The sequence below is a fragment of the Schistocerca americana genome, chromosome 3, assembly GCF_021461395.2.
Source record: "Schistocerca americana isolate TAMUIC-IGC-003095 chromosome 3, iqSchAmer2.1, whole genome shotgun sequence".
Lineage (NCBI taxonomy): Eukaryota > Metazoa > Arthropoda > Insecta > Orthoptera > Acrididae > Schistocerca > Schistocerca americana.
The window spans coordinates 532,756,408-532,779,365 of record NC_060121.1 but is presented as its reverse complement, the minus strand read 5'-3'; positions in this window follow the sequence as shown (position 1 = coordinate 532,779,365).

The window sequence follows — 22,958 nt, the reverse complement described above, 5'->3', positions numbered from 1 at the left end:
AGAAACAGTCTTGAGAGAATATTATTGGTCGTCCGACGAACATAATTTGGCAGATCGAAGCACATATTCATGGAATTTAGAGTTGTTGACTCTGATACCTACCTCATTTCGCTTTTAGAAATGAAAAAATGGTTCAAATGGCTCTGAGCACTATGGGACTTCTGACGTCATCAGTCCCCTAGAACTTAGAACTACTTAAACCTAACTAACCTAAGGACATCACACACATCCATGCCCGAGGCAGGATTCTAATCTGCGACCGTAGCGGTCGCGTGGTTGCAGACTGTAGCGCCTAGAACCTCTCGGCCACCCCGGCCGTCTTTAGAAATGAATGCCGCATTTTGCAGACAGCTTGAAATACTGTATGTAGTAAACCAAGAGAATTCAGGTCTCGCAGTATAAGTAGACATCTCGTCCCATACAAATCAGAGCGAGAGGTCGTTCAGGAATTCTCGTAGTACGCTGTTCCATTTCTCCACTAGCGCGTTAGACAACTGTTGGATGGTTGTTGGTACATGTGCAAGTGCTGCAGTACGTCATCCCAGTGCATCCCACGTGTGCTATATGGGATTTAAGTAGGAGCTACGGGCAAACCAATACAATCGCCGAATATCCTCTCGTTCCAAGAGCTCCTCCAACTGTGCAGTTCGATCGGTCGCGCATTTTCATCTCTAAAAATGATGTCGGGGCCGATTGCAAGCCTGAAAAGTCGCACATGGGGAAGGAGTATTGTGTCATAATAACGCTTATGTTGAGTGTATTGTGTTCTAAGGTTTGGCCCATGCAACATTATACCTGCCCACACCACAAGACATGGACCACCAAAACTATCATCTTCGACAATGCGGACATAATATCATTTGGCTAGAGGTTGGAATATGTTATACACCCGGGAACATTGTCGCGTATGATAATTTTTGTAGTCCAGATTGAAACCTGTCTGAACTAACAATATGTGCGGAGAAACTAAGCATCCTGGCAAGCTGAGCTAAAAGAATGTAGTCTACTATTAATAACGAATATGTGGAGAGAGAATATGCAAGCTACTGCCGTTACATTCTGCTAATGATTTAACACTAGCGTCACCAGGTGCCTGAGCACCAATGATTAGTACAGTGTACGGGTATATACCCTACATCCTTTATGCTGAGGGGAAACTGTCTGTTTTTAGAGCAAAATTTGTAGCACGAAACTGTCGAAAGAAACAAATGTCCCTCACAAATACATATGGCTGGCGGCCTTGGCTATTTTATTTTCAAGTCACATGGAATTAAATAACTACGAAAATAATATCAAGAAAATTCCAATTACTACTTATCTATTTTACAAAGTTCTACCCACATGGGAAAAGCTAAACATGGCAAACGCCTTCGTTCAAAAATAACAGGCAATTCAGGAAGTATTAATCTGCCTTAGTTACAAATAACGTACATTTAATATGTCCACCAGGTACTGAGAAAAACAGCATAAAAAAAGGTGTTACTTCCAGAGATCACGACTGAATCGACTTCAAATGATGTAGCAGAAATAATTTTGTTACCTATGGTATTAAGGAAAGGTTACACATGTACCAGAGTTAATACGTGCACCGGGGAGGTTAACGAGCGAGTCATGGTAAATCAAGATTCAATATAACAAACGTTGCTTCCTGAATAGCGAAAGATTTGAAATGCTAAAATTAGGAAACATGACTTGCAATCTAGTCCTCAATTACTTGCTGAATGTGTTCCAGTCTCTGCCTCCCATTACTGTTTTTCCCCTCTACAGCGCGTTGTAGTACCATGAAAGTTATTCTCGAATATCGAAACAGATATCGTATCATCCTGTCCCTTCTTCTAGTCAATATTTTCCATACAATGCCCTGCACGCCGATTCCTCATTCCTTATCTTGCCAGTTCACCAAATGCTTCTGTAGAATTAATCTCAAATGCTTCTATTATGTTCTGTTCTGGCTTTCCCACAGTCCATGTTTCACTACGATACAATGTTGTGCTCCAGACATACATTCTCAGAAATTTCATTTACCTTTCCTAAAGCCAAACTTATCATCTAATGGACGCTTAGTTTTCCTTTCTTTTCTTCTGTGTATTATTCTGGTCAGCATCTTCTGTGTTGTTAAACTCATCATGCGATAACTCTCACACCCGTCGGGTCTCGCAGTATTTGGAATTGTGTGGGTGATGTTTTTGCAAAAGTCTGATGTCATGTCGCCAGTCTCACACATGATTTTAAAAATTCCGACAGAATGTTGTTGATCCCTTCTGCCTTATTTCATCTTTTAAGCCTTCAAAAGGTCTTTTGAATTTTGATTCTAATAGTTGATCTCCTACCTCTCCCCTATCGACTCCTATTTCTTCTTCTATCCGTTCATCAGAAAAGTCCTCCTCTTCACAGAGGCCTTGAACATACTCTTTCCACCTACCCGTTCTCTCCTCTGAATTTAAGAGTGGGATTCCCATTACACTCTTAACATTACCGGTCTTGCCTTTAATTTCAACGAAGGTTGGTTTGAATTTTCTATACGCTGAGCCAGTCCTTCCGACAATCATTTCTTTTCCGATTTCCTTGCACTTTTCACACAGTCATTTACTATAGCTCCCTGTACTTCCTATTTATTTTACGACTAAATGACTTGTACTTCTATATTCCTGAATTTCCCTGCACACTTGTGTACTTCCTAATATCGTCTATCAACTGAAGTATTTCATGTGTTACCAATGGTTTCCTCTTAATTACCTTCCTTGAGCCTATGCTTTTCTTTTCACTTCTGTAATTACCCTTTCTAGAGTTGTTCAATCCTCTTCAGCTGAACTGCCTATTGACTTATTTGTTATTGCCGTAACTGCAGCCCCAGAGAACTTCAAGGGAATCTCTTAATTCCTTAGTATTTCCGTATTCAACCTCTTTCCATATTGATTCTTCCAGACTAGTCTCCTAAGCTTCAGCCTACTGTTCATCATTACTTATTTGTGGTCTCAGTCTATAATGATCTAGAGTATGCCTTGGAATACAGTCTCTTATTTCGGTATCTCTGCATGATCATGATGTATTGTAACTGAAATTTTCTCGTATCTCCCAGCCTTTTCCAAATATACTTCCCCCACAGTTTTGGTAAATACCTTTGGCGTTGGTACGGCTGTTAAGGGCTGTAAGATATCGATTGGCGCCAGCATGTCGTTTGGGGGAGAGCGGGAGGGAGGAGGTGGTAAATGATCACCAGTTTCTCAGATGTCTTTTCTCGATTGGAACTACCACTCTCGCAATAGGCGTGTCTTCGCTGTTAATCACTGAAGTGTCCTCCCCGATGCATACCACTGAGAACGGACCACGACGAACACCTACCAGGCTTCCCTGGGTAGCGGTTCCGCTGTATAGCCCGCAAGGCACAACAGACCTCCTTGCCGGAGAGGCACGCAACTCATGTGTGACACTTGGCCAGCCGAACATTACCTCACACAAACGAAAAACTGGTATTTCAATATGATCTGACTTGCTTTTCCATTAATCTCTTTAGAGCAGTACAGAACTGTCTGTCTAGATTCTATTAAAGTAGGCTAATTACAGGGGTGCCTGTAGTTGTTTCTGTTCTGTTCACACTGAAATCAGTGGTGGAAACCAACCTTAATCGACTTTTAATCACAGAAGGTACACGTCTCGGTCAATGTGCAAGTAGAGAGACACACGCTAGCATATTCTGATGCTCTTTTTGTTGTTGTCTGTTGTAAGATTGGATTTTCATTTTAGTTAGATTAGGAAGGAAATGAGAAGTGCGAACCCATATTATCGTTTATCGAACATGCAAACCTAAAGTGAAGTTGGTTGTGTTCCCCAACATTTAATAAGTAGCAAAAGCGAATGTACAGCTTTAAAAATTAAAAAGATGAGAGAGGGATCTAACAGATCTAAGGTGTTATGATGTGGGGAACAAATACATTGCCTGGCCATGCTGAACTCCAAACCTTTGAACATGGTACACTCACCAGACAACGCTATTTTCTCACTGTACTCCTTTCCCATGTGCCTCTTCAGAGGTGCATTGGGGCCTGATATAATTTTCATGGATGACAAATTGCAACCGCATCGAACCATGCAGGTGGAGGAGCTGTTGGAGTGAGACGATATTCGTAGAATGAGCTAGCCTACCTCTTCACCCCATTTAAATACCATTGAGCACGTGCACGTCACGTTGTAGAGACATACTGCAGCACGAGCACATGCACAAAGAACCATCCAGCAGTTGTTAACCGCACTGGTGGAAGAATGGAACGGCCCACCACAAAAACTCATTATCAACCTTGTGATCAGCATGGTTGCAACGCATGTATTGTTCTTTGTGGTGATCACGCACTTCAATATGAACCTTGTCCATCTGATTGCAATGTACAGTGGACCACAACGAACCTCGGTGACTTGAGTATAATTGTTGTCTGTGATTAGAATGGTCGTTTCTGTTCGTCTCACTGCCATTTCATTCAGTTACCTACAATGCTATACTGTAGAAGATTTTTCCATGCATGGTCCAATTTTCAACGAGCTGTGTTATTTGCAGTGACACAGCATGCGAAATTTATTGTCATCGTTAATTTTTGCACACCATATACGGTAATAGCATCATCTGCAGACAGCATCATGGAGAATCCCCTTTCATTTGCATCCAGGGAATTACAGCGAAATGAGAAAAAGAGCAACATGTAATTTTGAGACACATAATTGATTTCTTTCTGTTTCGAGGCATTATTCCAACAGCAATGCGGGGTCGGCCTGTAGACTATTAAGTTGGCATATGCCATTCCTGCCGCCACCTCAAACCCCGCAGGACTGAATTAGTGCACCCCAGCTGTCTGCGTCTAGTGTAAGCCATGGAATAATGCCAACGTGTTTTCAAATGTCTGCAAGTCGTGAAACTGAGACAGAACGTGGGGACTAGCCCAGTATTCATCCACTGTGATGTGGAAAACCACCTAAAAACCACATCCAGGCTTGCTGGCATACCGACCCCCATCGTCAATCCGCCGGGCGGATTCAATCCGCTGCTGGCGCGCCTACCTGAGTCCAGGAAGCAGCGCATTAGTGCTCTTGGTTACCTTGGCAGGTCTGAGACAGATAATTGATCCTCACTGTAAATAAACGCTGCATACTACGCGTAAATCAGAACAAGGACCTATTATTGTCTGATTGTACCATTAAGGTCGAACCATTAGTAACAGTAAGAAATGTGTGTCAGTTGTCACCTAACGTGGGACGACCAAATAAAAATACCCAAATGGAAAAGCAGATGCCAGGCTGAAATTCGCTGGAAGAATCCCACGGGAGTGTAATTCACTCATGGAAGAAGTAGCTTACAAAATCTTTCTAGGACCAACTTCAGCATTGCTTGTTTGTGTTTGAACCCTTACTGGGTAGGATTAATAATTAATAAGTGATCGAAAGGAGAGATTAGTAATAACCAGAGTGTAACGGAAATGCTAATGAAGAGAAGGATTGTGTACCATGTTGAGTGTTATTGTTAAAACTTCGAAAGTACATGTTCTAGTGATGGCTACGCAACATATTAACTCCTCCCATATGCATTACGCAAAATGACTGACACTCATACTTAACATGCAACATCTGCAAACATATCGAGAATGGGCGGAAATAATAGTAGACAAGAAGAACTCTCAGCCACATGCCATCGGGTGATTTGTGGGTTAAAAATGTAGACGGGTTTGGAACGAGGGATGGGTGGTTGTGTTTGAACAACAATGATGTCATCACAGCCCGAGCATGAACTGGCGTTTGTGTCAAGGATGGGGGATGAATTCTTCTCTGACTTTTCAAGGGAATCATTCCGGAATTTGTCTGAGAGATTTAGTGAAATCGCGGAAAATCTATATCTAAATGGACAGACAAGGATTGGAAGCATCATCCTCCCAAATGCGAGTCCAATGCGCTAACCTCTGCGCAACCTCGGTCAGTATAATGCTTATCACAGGCTCTGATTCTGTCTTATCTAGTAGATACAGTCACCTAAACCTGAAATACAATACATTATTACATACAGGGCTAGTTAAAACCAACGGTTCCTCTTCGAAACATTTAAAGCACTTACTTTTTCGTTAATAATCCACATCTTCAAAAATTCTCGTTTTTAAGCTAAGGGGTGCTGATAGAATTATTTATCGAACATGAACATTACTTCTCCACGTGGACATCATGCCGTATAATCTATAGCGTATTATTTTGTTAGACAGCAGCTGAATTCTCGTTTAATGATATAATTCTGATACTGCTGCATCTTATAACTGAAACTACGCAAATACGTAGCCCAATTTAAAAAGATTTTAATTAACATTCCTCACCAAATCACTTCCCATTCATCCTAGCCACATGTACATTTTCCACTGTGCCTTGTACTCAGTATAAAAGGAACTCTAAAAATCAAAAAGTTGGAAGCATGTCAGTAGCAAGATTTCGGATTGTGATGTTACCAGTGGTTTAAAGCAGCACATCCTGACTGCTTTCTTCACAACAATGAATAAATGCACCTTGTACTGCACTAGCTATAGCTATAAAATTTCCAATTACTAGGTAAATACCAAAATGAGAATACAAGTTTTACTTCTTTTCTCTGAAAAGAGGTAATAAACACATATGATATTTCCTTTTCTCTTATATCTCTTGGACGTGAAAACATTTTCATCACACAAAAGTGCTTACCAATAAAGAAAGGTATATATGAGAAAACCAAGTTCATACTCATCGCAACCAGAAGTTTACTGTAGACATAACGGAGCTGCTGTGTTTGTTAAAAACAATACCCAACCACACGATGGAAGTGAAAAAGTCGAAATTCAACCCTTGCAACTCAAGTCGGTCATCATGACTATATATTTGACTAACATTTGTCATATCTGAACCTCACTCCCTTCTATTCCATGTATCTTCACTATAAACAAATTTGAAATTATCACACTGATCAAAAGAATGTCGCCTTTTTCGTTTTCATTTAGATATGATTGATAACATAATACAGTATTCCATAGCAGATGTCTTAATTTCTATATACTGGCGAGTCACCTAAGATATTAACACCAAATACTTCCTAAATTGTAGGAGATCTACAGGGTGCGGCAAAAGTCACGAAGGGATTGTAACTCTGAGAACGTTTTTACTTATCATTAGATTCTCCTGATATATCACAGACTTAGAGGCCAGGAACGAGAGACTGTTTACACTTATTTGTGGAATATAATCTCAAGTAGGTGTTCGCCATTATAGGCCTCATAGACGTGTGCTCTAAGTAACATCACTCATGCTAGGGGTCAACAACACTTCTGGTCTGAGTGCCTGTACTTGTGCACGAAAATAGCACTAGAGTTTCTGTATTGTTCGTTGTTTGTTAACATAGTCTTCATCCGTCAGACAGCTCAAAAGAAAATAATCAAGGAGAAGGCGAAGATTATCTTACAAGGGGAGGCCGCCAATTGTGAAATTCAGATTCGATTCATACTGCGCATAATAAAAGCTCATGGCCAGAGGTGTAATGTGGCAAAGCACCAAAATGCACTTCTCAGCCGTTGTCGTTAAAATCGACAGTTAAAAGTAACCGTTGCGGTGAAATACTCTCTACGATTGATAGTTTTCTACAGCGTCGTGGCGCAGCGGTAAGCGCTGGGGTTCGTAATCTGAAGGTCGCCGGATCGAATCTCGCGCCATGCAACTTTTTTTATTATTAGTTTTTTGTAATATATATATATATATATATATATATATATATATATATATATATATATACTATTAATGAATTGCTTATGCATCTTGGTGAAGGCGGATCGCTCTCCAATTGTACAGCTTCCATTTTTCCGTTTGTTTAACAGGGTGTACCAAAGCTTTCACGTCCGCACTGATTCCCGGTAATCAGTTGCAACAATTATGCATATAATAAGTTGTTGAAAGTCGTTTGTCGTGGAAAAACTGGCGACTTCGAACATCATTATGTTTTCCGCAAACAAAGTTGTATTTCACAAATGTTATTAATTGTCTTCATAATGTTAACCACGTATAGTTAACGGAAGACGTAGAAACGATATTCCGAAGCGATTACGTATAGCGTAAGTCAAACGTTCGAATTAGAATAGAGACCCCACGAACACAAATTTGCTGTGTCAGGTATGAAATGTAAACTCCGTTACTCGCTCGTTACACTTGAACGACAGATGTTGAATGGGCCGAAACGAGCCGCCGCATAACAGCGTAGTTGCCTGCTAACTTCGAAAGAAGGTAGATGCGGTCCCTAACGCAACTTATAACATCGTCGAAAATCAGTCCGGACGGGAGAGCTTTGGTACACACTGTTAAACAAACGGAAAAATGGAGGCGGTACAACTGGAGAGCGATCCGCCTTCACCAACGTGCATAAGCAATTCATTAATGTTTGAATTACAAAAAACTAATAATAAAAAAAAATTTGCATGGCGCGAGATTCGATCCGGCGATTTTAGGATTACGAACCCGAGCGCTTACCGCTGCGCCACGACGCTGTACAAAATTATTAATCGTACAGAGTATTTCATCACAACGGTTTCTTTTAACTGTCGATTTTCTCGACAACGGCTGAGAAGTGCATCTTGGTGTTTTGCCACATTACACCTCTGGCCATGAGATTTTATTATGCGCAGTATGAATCGAATCTGAATTTCACAATTGGCGGCCTCCCCTTGTTAGATTTTCTCGAGACCATACAATGCGCGAAAAGGCCTTTAACGTGTGTGCTGTAGCCCTAACTTGCTGAAACCACATCTCAGGCATGTTCTCTAATTCAGGACGCACAGCAGTCATAACCATGTTTCGATATCGATCACCAGTCGCTGTCACTGCATTAACTTCAGCATCTTCAAAGAAGTATGCTCGCATGGTCGTTTCTGACGTCATGCCACACCACACAGAGCACTTCACAGTCTGCAATTGGCAGTCGTGCTTGGCATATTGGTTTCCGTTACCCTAAAGCCCATCTCATTTGGCTTGTCATGTTTGTAAACACAGACCGATAAGCAGGTTGCGTAACGACCAAAGTCAACGCTCACACAGAGTATCTTCCATGTGGCTGTTGAAATAGCTTTATTAATTAGTTTTGATACGTATTTTTGATAAGGATAAGGGAAAGGACATATTTCATTTAATTTCTATAATATTGTGTGAGATCGCCGACGAGTTTAATTTTTTTTACAATTGTCACACTTTTTATAGGCAGTCTCCCATCTTTCTTCTGACAGAATCTGAAACAAAAGAAAGGAGAAAAGAACAAATAAATAAGTTATTCACTGTCATAATCCCTTCATGACTCTTAGCCCATCCGATACAGTGTTTTCAATTACTAGTACTCACAGGATTAGTGTGTCAATGAATCGTAAACGAGTGTAACATCAACCACTGAAGGGAAATAACGCCGTGTTTAAATGCAACTATATTCGTTTCAATCGATCTAGTAAGCCCTTGAATAGTTACATACACGGTTTGGTCACATTTAGGTGACCACTGCCTGCCTTGGACGTCAACGTGCAATAGGCACTCGCTGATGGCAGGTGGCAGCAACAGAAGTGTAGGGTATATAAAACGTGTTGGGGGAGATGGGGGGAGGAGGGAACGCGGAAAACAGTGCAATGTTGTTTTAATTTTAATGCTGAAATGGAACGATTTATCTGGTCCAAAATGGCATGATAAATGGCTTTCGGTGTTGTGGGTTGGCAGGAGAGTCAACACCCTATTAATAGAGGAAGCCGAAAGGCACGCGTTTTAGCTCACGCAGGCTGGCGTGAGGTCTGGAACAGGACAAGGAAATTAGAATTTAGAAAAACGGACGTAGCTGGTGGAATACTTAACTTTAATCCATTAATGGTGAACGTCGGTCTGACGGTACATGCATCACAAGATCAATAGCAACTGATAATGGCGCCTTGCTAGGTCGTAGCAAATGACGTAGCTGAAGGCTATGCTAACTATCGTCTCGGCAAATGAGAGCGTATTTTGTCAGTGAACCATCGCTAGCAAAGTCAGTTGTACAACTGGGGCGAGTGCTAGGAAGTCTCTCTTGGCCTGCCGTGTGGCGGAGCTCGGTCTGCAATCACTGATAGTGGCGACACGCGGGTCCGACGTATACTAACGGACCGCGGCCGATTTAAAGGCTACCACCTAGCAAGTGTGGTGTCTGGCGGTGACACCACATTCGGACCAAGGGTAGAAGCATTTCGCAAATAGCTATGTTTGTAAACTGTTCACATGCCTCCATAATTAAAGTGCATCGTGCATGGCAGAATGGCGCTATCCAAAACTGGCGCTGAGGCAATTGTGGTGCACCATGGGCCTAGTAGGCAGGGGTAAAGGATGCCAGTGGAGATTGTAAGGGTGAGTAGATGTGCAACTGCAATAGTATAAGTCTGTGCCATTCATTTATTCTTTTTCTTAGCACTTGTGGGATAATATTGTTTGTGGCAACCAGTCCGAATTCGGCGATATCCATATCTGACATTACTGTGGAGAACAATGTCCTGGATTGAGAGAAATATGTTTCTCCTGCTTTAATATAGCACATCTGTGCAGTAATTATCTTGGCTTTGTTGGAGTCACTGTAAAGAAACTCCACATTGTTTATAAGTAGGTAATTAAAACTGCATGCCAAAAGTGGGTCATTTATAAGCTTTTCTCTGTACTGAGTGTCAGAAAGGATTATCTGCACACCAGTCAATTTTCAGATATTCTTATTACTGCTGTGGTCTAACAGCAGGCCGTCGTGAACATCGCACAGCAGCTGTTGCGTAAGTTGTTAGTTAACTGACGCCACATGGACACAACTGGCACAGAGTACTGTGGAGCGCATTGTAAATACAGTTTGCCAGAGTCTAATGCACTTAAACAGTCTTACTTGGGGTCAAACACAGGATCCATTTGTAATTGTATGTTTTACCCTCTATCCTGGTAATACTATGCTCCCAAGCCAAGGAAGACGGAAAATTTTCTTGTAGTTGTGTGTCTGGACACAATATAAAATATGTGTACGTACAGGCTCTTGCTCCAATGTTAGTACATTTCAGTTTGAGTGAATAGTGCTAGATGACTCACTGTCTTCCCCTTATTTCCACTCACAATAATTGGACAGAACACAATATCTGGTATAAGTGTTTAGTGTAATAAACCTTACAATGCCCACAGGCAGCATGTCAAGTGCATCTCCTGGCTTAGCTGAGAGACATACATGCCCGTCCGTTATGGGGTCTCGAAGCTACCTGCTTGGCCATTACAATGGCGCTAATCTTACCTGTGTGCACAAAGGACTGGGAGGTCCACTTCTGCACGTAGGTTGCAAGGTCTTCCGACAGAGAGCAGACTATACTGAACAGTCTCACCTGCACAGTTTGGAAGCTGCCACCAGATGGCAGTTGGACTGAGTTGCAGAGTCCAAACATACTCCCGCTCTAAAATGAGTTTTCTCATTTTACAAACAACTATAATTTTAACAAACAACAAAACCAAAACAAGGAAGACAATAAAAATATAGCTAGACGCAATATCAAAGCACATAAAACATGAATAAATTAACATTTGCGATGCCCATATCACCAAAACGCCACTGTCAAACTGCGTCTGAAACACGATGAGTACTAACATGTAGGACATAAAACAATAAAGTATTAATATCATGCTCGAACAGTCCACGGGTATACTGCCGGTTCATAGTGTTCAACGGGCACAATATTTCGGCGATCAGACATGTCGCCATCGTCAGGTGCGCTGACGAACTGAACTCCTGAGAGCGGGCGGCCGATTTAAATCCCCTCCCCCCGGGGGCCGCTCTCTTCGCCGTCCGCGCCCGCGCGCCGGCGGTCGCGAAGACGTGGGCGTCGGAATCTGTCGTAGCGTCGATGTGCTTGCTACGTCTGCCCTGGTCACCAGTACGTACTTCTTGCTGAGAGTCTTCTTAATTACTTACAATGCCGGGTCTCAAGCCTTGCTGAGATTGTAGCCGCAATCTCGGTTGATAAGATCTTCCCTGGTGAGAATTTCGATAGCCTCCCTTATAACGCTGCCCCAATATTTAGAGGTCTGAGCCAGGATCTTGGTACGCTCATAATCCATCTCATGTTTCTCGGACAAACAGTGCTCTGCTACCGCCGACTTATTTGGATGTGTGCCTTTGATGTTCTCGGCAACGATCTTCGATGGTGCGTACTGCTTGTCCGATATAGTCTTCCGACACTCACAGGGAATTTGGTACATACCGGCCTTCCTCAAACCGAGGTCATCTTTCACACTTCCCAGTAATGCCCGTGTTTTAGTTGGCGGGCAGAAGACGGTTTTAATATACGGCCGATTTTCCCCGATAGTGCGCCATTCTACGGAATAAAGGCAGTTGATAAGATCTTCCCTGGTGTCTCTTGTCTCCACAGGTTGTGCTGTGGTGGTGGGACGGAGAGCGCGTCTGATCTGCCATTCCGAGTACCCGTTTTTTCGGAACGCGGTTTTGAGGGGTTCCAATTCCTGGGCAGATTCTCTGCGTCTGAGATGCTGTGCGCCCTGTGTACTAGGTTTTTTAGTACTCCATTCCTCTGAGAAGGGTGGTGGCAGCTGTCTGCATGCAGGTACAGGTCAGTGTGTGTGTTTTCTTCCTGTACACACCGTGGCTCAGGGTACCATCAGCTCTTCTCTTGACCATGACGTCCAGGAATGGTAATCTTCCTTCTGCTTCGGTCTCCATAATGAATTTGACGTTTGAATGTATGGAGTTTAGGTGTGTAAGGAAATCTGGGAGCTTTTCCCCACCATGGGGCCAGATGACGCATGTGTCATCTACATAACGGAAGAAACAAGTAGGTTTCCAATTGGATGACGCCAAGGCTTCCTCCTCGAAGTGCTCCATGTACAAATTCGCGACCACCGACGAAAGTGGGCTGCCCATTGCGACTCCATCCGTTTGCTCATAGTATTCCCCACTAAACAGAAAATACGTTGAGGTCAAGACATGCCTAAAGAGTTCGGTGGTCTTCTCGTCAAATTTCTGCCCAATAAGCTCGACTGACTCTCGTAAGGCACCCCGGTGAATAGTGAAACCACGTCGAAGCTCACTATGATATCAGTGTCTTTCAGTCTGAAGTTGTCGAGACGTTTCACGAAATCCACGGAATTACGGATATGGTGAGGGCATTTACCTACATAGGGGCTAAGTAATTCAGCCAGATATTTTGCCAGCAAGTAAGTAGGTGCCCTAATGTTGCTGACAATGGGGCGCATAGGTATCCCCTCTTTGTGGACCTTAGGGAGTCCATAAAGTCTTGGTGGTACATGTCCTTGAGGTGACAATTTCTTGGCGTCCCCCTCTGGCAGATTCGCGTCCTTCAGTAGAGCGCTGGTCTTGTTCTCCACACTCTTCGTGAGGTCAGCGTTGATCTTCCTATAGGAGTCGTCATCTAGCAGGCGCTGCATGTTCTCAATGTAGTCCTTACGGGAATGAACAACAGTGGCATTGCCTTCGTCAGCAGGTAAGATAACAATCTCAGAGCACTCTATTAGGTCCCGAATGGCGCCCTCTCTCTACTGGTAATGTTAGTCTTCGTACGTTTAGTTCTGGTCAGAGCCCGGCGGGTTTCCCGACGCACTTCTTCTGCTGCTTCAGGTGGTAATCGCGTTGCAACCTGTTCCACTGCACTGACGATGTCGGCGACCGGCGTGAACCTAAGGGTGGGAGCAAAGTTGAGTCCCTTCTCCAGAACCGAAACCGCCTCATGAGACAGCTCCATGTCAGTGAGATTGATGATCGTCTTGCATGGTGCCTCCAGCGATGGTTTATCCGAGACACATGAGAATTTTGAAATCTGACGTCCAGTGGCCTTTTTATGTGCAGAATCGGCTGTCGTCCAGGTAACATCATCCACCCAGTCCCAGGTCCACGAATTAAACTGATTGGCCAGTTTAAGATGAAGTTTAAATAATTCCTGGGAGTTGTATTCAAGGCTGCGGCGAGTAAAGTGCACCCTCTCACGTACCAAGGCAAGACTGGCCCGTCTCTTACTTCTCTTGGCTGTTGCAAAATCGATGTGATGCGTGACCTAAGCAAAGTTCGGCACAATCTGCTCGGTGCGACATCTCTTCAGGAATGCAAGAGCACTCAGCAAACGGCATCTTCGGTGGCGCAGCTTGTCAATTTTCTTCATGCTGCGATATATCTCCTCCCCGTAAAGGTATATGATGTGATTCTTCAGTTTCTCCCGGCGTATTTGTTATATCATACCGCATACTGCATAAAAACATGAAAGTCAGTACTAACAGCAGTCAGTCCACAAGAAAACATCCACAGCTTCTTATGAATTAAGAGGTTGTTTCTGTAAATGGCAATTTGGTAGTGAGCCTTTATCACGTACCATCACACAGATCTGAGGGAACACTTAAATGATTCACTGCTTAGGCAGGGGACACAATCTTGCTACAGGCCTCTTAATCTGCCCATTAGCAGTTCTCACTGTCACCACAGGCACACACTTACCAGGACCTGGAAACAGCTGGTCAATGACACCCAGCCTCCACACTAAAGGAAGCAAGTTATCCTCTTTGACCAGCACATGGTCGCCGATCTGGGATTGCCATGCTGCTTCTGATGCCCATTCTCTGCATTGGAGCAGATCGTGTATGTATTCTATGGACCACCTCTTCCAAAAGGACTGATGCAACTGATGTACAAGTTGCCATTTGTGCAACCTGTTGGCAGCAACCTCAAGGACAGAGTGTTCAGGATGAGCACAAAGGGGCTGTCCGATTAGGAAAAGACCAGCAGTGAGAGTGGCAGGAAAATCTAAGTCATCAGAGAGAAGACACAATGGCCTTGAATTCAAGCATGCTTCTACCTGAATTAACACCATGGTCAGTTCTTCAAATGTCAGTACCGCATTGCTGATGACGCATTTGAGATGGGACTTCATACATTTGATTCCTGCCTCCCAGAATCCACTAAAGTGAGGTGCACGAGGTGGAGTGAACCTCCAACTGATTCCCTCTGAGGTAGAAAAATTCACCACTCCTTCAATAGTAGCATCATTAGAGAAAAAACCCTTTAAGTTCACTGTTTGCACATAGAAATGTGGTCCCATTGTCACTGTACATGTGAGAAAATTTCCCTCTTCTTGCAATGAATCTCCTGAGAGAGGCCAAAAATGAACTTATTACCAAGTCACTAACTAATTCAAAGTGGATGGCCTTGGTTGCTATCCAAATGAATAAAGCAATATAAGCATTGGTGGAAACCTTACTCCGTCTTCCACCATGCCTTACAGCAATAAGGCCCGCATAATCTACTCCACAGTGTTGGAATGGACGAGACTGATTTATTCTAGCTGCAGATAGCTGAACCTTGAGTTGAACTGCTGTTTGGACTTAAGCCTACAGCATTTTAAACGTTTCCTGATAACTCCTTTGACTGTGTTACGTTCGTTGCAGATCCGAAACTTCCTATGAAACATAGCCAACAAAAGCTGTGATACAGTGTGCAACAGATTTTCATGTTCATATATTATGAGAATTTTTGTCAAATAATGCTTAGGCGGTACGATAATAAGATGGTGCTCATCATGTGGTACATCAGCATTCGTTAATCTCCCTCCCACTCGGAAAACTCCTTCAGCATCAACAAATAGGTGCAAATCCCTTAATTTGCTATTATGTGGAATAGGGGAACTGGCCTTCAACAAAGTGATGTCATTACCATATTCACTATGTCGAGCTTTGCCAAAGGCCCTTTTGATAGTGTTTTGGCATTCCTTTGGAGTGAGTGGTCCAGTTATCCTGTCTGATTGCTGAACCCTAGTACTATTAGCAAACCTCAGTGCATAGGCCAAAACTCTGTTTTTCTTGAATGATGAATATTTACACAAGAGTCCATCATCAAGTTTAATGACTGACACCAAAGATACTTGTACCTATTGGGGGTATCTTCTACACTAAGTGAAGTACAGGCGTTGCAGCCAAGGTAATAAGTGGATAGCCATGATGGGCCAGACCACCACAGAACAAGTGAACTCAAAGCAGCTGGATTAATACCATGTGATAAGTGATCAGCAGTGTTATCCTCTGATTTGACATGTGTCCAGTTGGCAACTGAACTAAGTTCCTCAATTTCAGAGACTCTGTTGGCAACAGAAGTTTTCCAGTGACCAGGACTACGCTGCAACCAACAAAGAAATATTGTGGAGTCCGTCCACAAATTAATGTCGCCGCTGCCCATGATGTCTAACGCATTGGACAGCTTGTGAATGAATCAAAGAAGAAGCAGAGTACCACATAATCTCAGTCTTGAGAGAGACTGTTGTTTTACAGGGATAACCCGAGATTTGGCTGCAACCAATGAGACTAATACATTGTTATTGGGAAGAACATATCAGATGTACACACACTCACCATGTGCCAACTGTGAAGCATGACAAAGACAATGATATTCTAATTTAACATACTGGGGTCAAGGAATGATCTTTCTGCTAATCAAAATACCACTTAGGAGAGACAGTTGCACACAAACAGCATTCCATTCATCAATCAGATTGGATGGAAGAATTTCATCCCAATCAAGGCTTAGTTGCCACAAGTGCTGCAAGAATAATTTACGTCTTACGACAGCTGGACCTAGAAGCCTCAGTGGGTCATAGATTGATGATTGACTCTTCAACTGCACATGGCACTGGAATGTATCAGAGCCAGGGTGCTGTAATATTCCTAACGTTTTAATGGCTTGTTCACCAGTAAGATGACAAGGCAAAGAGATTTCTCTGTCCAGCACAGAAATTTTTTTCCATGACCTTGTGACTATTGGAACACCATTTCCTCAGTGGAAACTTCCCAGATGCAAGTAGTTGAGTCAGCTGGGTTTTAAGTTCCTGAGCTTCAGCTTCCATAGCTGATCCACGTAAAAAGCCAAGTGTTGAAGACATTTAGCAGCAAGAAAGACTGCAGGAGCAGTTCCCTAAGTGAGTGTACACAGTCTATATTCTTGCATCAGTTCAAGCGGTGATTCCCCCCACAGAATTCTCTGGAAGGTCCTATCATCAGGATGGAGAGACGCTTGGCGATACATTTTTGCTATGTCAGCTGACAGCCACATTAAAGAAGCGAAATTTTACAATAAAGGAAAATAAATCTGGCTGGACAGTGGGACCAACCATCAAGTACTCATTGAGAGACACTCCATTAGAAGTGGCAGCAGAGCCATCAAATACTACCGTCAACTTAGTAGTGGAGCTGCATTCCTTGAAGACAGCATGCTGTGGAAGGTAACACCTAGGACCAATAATACCTTGAGAATTAGAGACCTCCATCTGTCCCAGTTAACATATTCAAGCGTGAATGTAGCATCTTCCGCCTGTAGATTCGGCTGCCTTTCAAATCTCCTCTCAAGATTCCCCAGTCTCCGAGAGGCTTGTTGTCGTGATTCACCTAAGGATTTACACTCAAGTTTCACTGGCAGTCGAACCACAAACCTCCTTTCTTCCTCTCATGCCATGTGGCACTGAAAGTGAGCCTCATATATTTTATCCTGCTTACTCGTCGTTTTTGTAGATAATTCCTCTCTCCCAAAACCTTTGCAGTTTGGCATCTAAATTGTCACCTCTAACAAAGCACGAGACCACTGCAGAACGAGGCATGTTGCATGCAGCTGAAGGCATCCTATCAGTCATAATCCAACCAAATTTTGTTTCGACCAGTGAAGGATGACTTGGTTTCACCAGCCTTTCCTTACAAACAACATCATAGAAAACCTCAGCACCAAGAATTAAATCTACTATGGGTGGCTTGTTGAATTCTGGACCATCGAGCAGAAGATAACAGGGTACACTACAGGGCCTTGTGTCTATCTTGCTTGCTGGTAGGTCACTGGTGATATGGTCCACGATAGCACAAGTGGTTCTAACATGAAAGTCGTTGAGCCTAGATAACAGTTCAACACTACAGGTGTAAGACACTGAGGCTGCAAAGGCATTGTTTATGCCTTTCACTGGAAACGAATGTTTACTGTGTTTCAGTTTTAATTTCTCTGCCAGGCTCTTATATATGAAGGATGGCTTACTCGCACTATCTAGCAGAGCTCTGCAAACCTGCTGTCTACCCATGCTGTCCTTAATGTTGACGACAGCTGTTGCCAACAAAACATTAAAATGGATGTTTGCTTTCCCCTTCGTAGCTTGATGGACCAAGGAATGGCCTCCTGATTCACTATTCTGCCCATTCCTTGGATCAGCAGGCTTGTAGAACAGTATGTTGTGCGTTCCCTGACAGGTCTTACAAGGAGAAATCTGGCATTTAGTCGAGAAATGACCAGAGCGGATGCACAAAAATCAAAGCTTATCTTTTGTCACTTATGTTCGCCGCTCGTCGATATTTAGTGATTGAAAACCCTTCCATTTAGTAATAGCATGAAGTTCATTTCAAAAATTACATGACTCCTAAGTATCAGCATTAGCCAGCTGATTTGAATTACTGGAATTTCCTTGTGGGTCACTTGAGGTGCTATCCCTGAACTTGATGAACTCAAGGGGCTGACATTTTGCTTCCAAATAAATCTATCAGTTGATTTAATGCGGTGAATGTCGACCCAGACATCTTTACCTGGGTCGCATACTAGACAGAATATCTTCCAAAAGAATAACTACATGAAGTGGAACATCAGGTTTGAGAGCTTCTAAGGCTTTCAAATGCTACATACATGATTAATTAGCTGCCTATAATCGCTCACTGCCCATGGCCGACTGTAGGTAGGGACAGCGAAGCCTTAGCATGTCTGGCTGCAATTATTTTTGGGTTATTATCCCTCTGCGTAATAAGTCCCCACACTACCGATAGGTTTCCTGCTGTGGCAGGTATATATTTCAATAGGTCTTTTCTTCACCTCGCGAAGACGAATTAAGGTAATGAAGTTTCTGAACATCATCAATTGAACTGATATTCATAATGAAACTCAAAAATGTGTCCTATATGACGACCACTTAAGGTAGTCGCCTTCAAAATTTGGCAAGTTAATAGCGTATAGTTTCAAAGAGCTGACACTGCCCGACAGATTCGAGCGCAGAGGCTGAGAAAGCTGGATGTACCTCTTCACTCAACCCTTGAGAGCGAATTCAACAAAGTCCCACGAATCCTCGAATTCTGCCCTGTCCTTACTATGATCTGCAGATCCGTCTTCAGTTCCCAGCCGTGTTTGAGACGACTCAAAATCAGGCTGAATCCGAGTCAATCGGCTTAATTTTGATTCCATCATTTCGATGCTGGCAGTGTCTGCAGACCGCACAAAGCTCGCTAAGCGCGAGAGACCGGCCTTTGCCACACCTCTCTGCTTGGCTAATTTCGTTTTCTCTGAGGGCTCCATTTTAGGATTGGGAAGATGATAGCAGGAAGCCAACAGTAGCACTTATCAGGTTTCAGCGGCAATACGAGGCAGTACAGACAGGAACTGCAGCGGTGTCATGGCCACTGGCAGCTGGCACGACAGACTCCAGCGGCACTAGGCGGGAACAGGAGGTGACGCCACCGATGACGCTGGCACCGACACGTTTGTTTGCTTCTCGCATTTGAGTTCGAGACACATTAAATGTTCATAAATATGTCCCCGATAACCATTGTTAAGGCTGTTATTGTTGAAGTCTCGAACAGGCCTTTGGACACTCGATAGCCGTCACCAACGAAACTGATAATGTGCGCAGCACGCACGTGGTTTTCTTAAAGTTCACAAATACCGGAAATTAAATCCGCGAGCACGTAAATTCCGCCTGGTCACTGTATCTGGCCCGGAGGACCAAACAATGTACTCATGGTCTCTGCCTCCCGTGGTGGTACATTGGAGTTGAGTGTATAGTGCGAGAGGACTCACTGTTCTCCCCTTATTTCCACTCACAATAATTAATTAGAACACAATATCTGGTATAAATGTTAACTGTAATAAACCTTACAACGTGCGCAGGCAGTGCGGCAACTGCGGTTCCTGGCTTAGCTGAGAGACATACACGCCCGTCCGCTGCGAGGTCTCAAAGCTACCTGCTCGGCCGCTACAACGGCGCTAATCTTAACCTGAGCGCACAAAGGAACTGAGATCCACTTCTGCACGTAGGTCTCCCGACAGGGATCAGACTATACTGGACAGTCTGACCTGCAAGTTTGGAAGATGCCACGAGATGGCAGTTGGAGTGAGTTGTCGAGTCCAAACAATATGTAAGGTGGTTTTAACAATAACTTTATTTACTACTAAACTTGTTATTTGCCATATAAATTTATTGTGCATCTCTATAATTGTAGATAATCCAAGTTAAGAAGTCTGTTTAAACTGTCTTATCATTGTCCACCGTCACATTGCTGTTTCTTTAACAGTCTCCTTCCATGTAGAAGTTGTAGTTTGACATTAGGTAGTTGCAAATCTCCACTTCCTCAAAAATCCAGGCAAAATCTTATGTCTAAATCCAGAAGATAATAGTCATATACATTAAGATGCTGCAATATTCCAAGCAGCTCTTCCACTATTACACACATTTTAACGTCGGCGACCTCTATATGGTATAGCCATGGGATGTTTTTATTTCCCTGAAATCGTTTCTAGAAGCTCCTTGCCGACTTTTTCCAAAATTTCTCTTGCTGTCCTACTGACGTTCCATCGTAGAAGGAAAGTTTTGGGCACTATTTTGGTGTATATGGGTATGTGTGGAAGTTAAATTGTGCTTTCGCTTACACTGCAGACGTTTTTCTGCAATGTTGTGACATAAAACAGCATCTTTCGTGCATTAAACTCAACCATAAATGTAAATATGGCATTTTTTCGCGCTGCTCTCGTATTTTGCAGGAATTTTGGAATTTTTTTCAATATCTGAGATGTGTAAAAGTAATTAATTTATAACTATGGAGCGTTTCAACGATACAGCAATATATTGGCGGCAGGACGATAGTGTGGTCTAAAAATTTGACTACCCTTCAACTACCTATCCAAACACCGCATTTTTCGCGCTACTGACGTATTTTACAGACATTTTAGAATTTTTTCAACAGATTAGATGCAGAAAATAATTAATTTATAACTCTGTTGCGTTTTTTAATTTCAATACTTTGACATTTCGTTAACTGATTGCCATGCCGGCGTGCTGTTATCAAATTCCTGCCACTGAAATGACAGGAGATTTCGTGATATTCCTATCTCACCCTAAACTTCCACTAGTCAGGGATAAATTGTAGCTATGGAGGTGACCTTTAAGCGTAGAAATCTTTAGGCTTCTTATACTTGTTACTTCATCGGCAACCATAAATCAGCCAACGTCTCCATTTTGTGTAACTGCATTTCGAAGCGCGACACAGCTACTTGTATCTACTGCAGGAGTTTCAAAACTATGACCGTCCACTCAGTCTAAATAGGGAATCTAATTCAGAGTTCTTTTTACCTTACTCGTGGAACCACGTTCGAAGAAAATACATCACAGGTGTTAAGGAATATAATAGAGTAGTTTTGATTGTGTACACGCGTCTCTCTCTCTCTCTCTCTCTCTCTCTCTCTGTCTTTGTGTGTGTGTAGCAGCACATTACACACAATTTAAAATACATGCTGCTACTGAACTCCAGTCCCGTATAACGCCGTTCTCAACCGTTTATCGGTCCTCTGCTGTTCATTTATGTAAATAAAATGTGTGCAAGCACTAATTAGTGTGATTCTTAACATATACAATGAAACTACAAGAGTGCTTCAGATATTAACAACAAACAAAACCAACTCTCTCGAATACCGAAATTTTTTACAGTAGATGATAACTCGCCATTGATTCAGCTGTCAGCATTTACCATAGATTACACTGTCCGACCAGCGCTCAGATAAAGCGCTAGAGTTCTATGGACGTCTAAGTGATGTATATCGTGTACTACGTATCACTTCTTCTTTCTTTCAGCATGTGATGGTTCACTTTTACATTGTCTTGTTCGTTTCATAGAGCTGCAGTCGACGCGTTCACTGAATAAAACTCTTGTAAGCCCGTCCAAGAATACATATACCTGTAGGTTCCAACATAATTCCGGAAACCCAGAGTAATTTCAGCCAAATGTGGTGCATTTATTACATAATATCTGGGAAAACGTAACGTGAGGGGAAGATATCCACAAGGCCGAGGTTGTGGGTGGACAGGATCTGGGAAGTCAAAGTAAGTTTAACTCTAAAATGCCTGGAACAACTGCAATCAAAATTACAACATGCAGGACTTACTACTGAAAAAAGCTACAGAATATAGATTCATGGCCATTGACATGGTAGGCTGTGGTATACCATGCTAAAGACAGATTGGGTTCCTTTTTCTGTTTCACAGAAGGCTGTAATGATTAACTGATGGGTGTCGCTACGAAAAGCTCTGCCACTTCGTAAGCCATCGTTGTCATGAAACGCCCACAGTTTACAAACACGTTTGTCATTGTTCATTCAAGATCTCGCACCGCTAGGAGTAGTGTTCCCTTATCTCAAAATAATCATATTCTCATCCATCTACATGTTTTTGCACAATATCCAGGTCACAGAATGAGACAGCGAAGCCTTAGAAACCGTACGGCCTGATCTCCGTAACCTACATAGCACCGTTGGACATCATAAAGATTCGCTCAAGACGCAGTTTAAACTGTCTGTTCGATATCACCAAATGCACTGTATCAACAGTCGTCCTACAGAGCAACGATTGACCCCTTGCAGTTTCGTTATTACTGCAAAGCTCTTGAACGTATTTAACTATGAAGGAGAATAAGTATCTAATGGGCAACCTCGATAGAATTTCAGTGCCAAATAAATACAGCTACCCTGCTCCCAGATACGCGAATGGACAAACAAGTGTTTACTCATTCGATAAATTATCCACTGTCAAAGGTATCAGTAGCGAGCACTACATAGACAGGAAACACAACTGGGCAAAGGAGACATGACAGAGTATCTCAACACTGCACGAAGC